Source organism: Bufo gargarizans, chromosome 6 (assembly GCF_014858855.1).
Source record: "Bufo gargarizans isolate SCDJY-AF-19 chromosome 6, ASM1485885v1, whole genome shotgun sequence".
Lineage (NCBI taxonomy): Eukaryota > Metazoa > Chordata > Amphibia > Anura > Bufonidae > Bufo > Bufo gargarizans.
The window spans coordinates 232,065,865-232,066,351 of record NC_058085.1 but is presented as its reverse complement, the minus strand read 5'-3'; positions in this window follow the sequence as shown (position 1 = coordinate 232,066,351).

The window sequence follows — 487 nt, the reverse complement described above, 5'->3', positions numbered from 1 at the left end:
TGTAACATGCTGTAAAAGCCTCCTGCTCTCCCTCCCCCCTCCTCCCTCCTCCCTCCTCCCCCTCCGTAACATCGCTTTGAAAGCCTCCTGCTCTCCCTCCCTCCCTCCCCCCTCCTCCTGCTGCTCTAACATTGCGATGTTACAGAGGGAGGAGGGGGGAGGGAGGAGGGGGGAGGGAGAGCAGGAGGCTTTCAAAGCGATGTTACAGAGGGAAGAAGGAGGAGGGAGGAGGGGGGCTTTCACAGCATGTTACAGAGGAAGAGCTGGAGGCGTCACAGAAGATTATGAGGCGGAGCTAGGCACGAACGGCAGCAGGTGAGGGCTGCAGCTTGGAGCTATTGACATCCTCTTGGGCACTTTATTTTTATGACTGACAGGTTAGTAATAGCGTATTTTTAGCAAAATTTAAAATGCCTCCTCCTTCTACTCGGCTTCCTCCTCCTCTTCTTCCACCTGCTCATCCAGTCAGCCACACACCTTCACCACC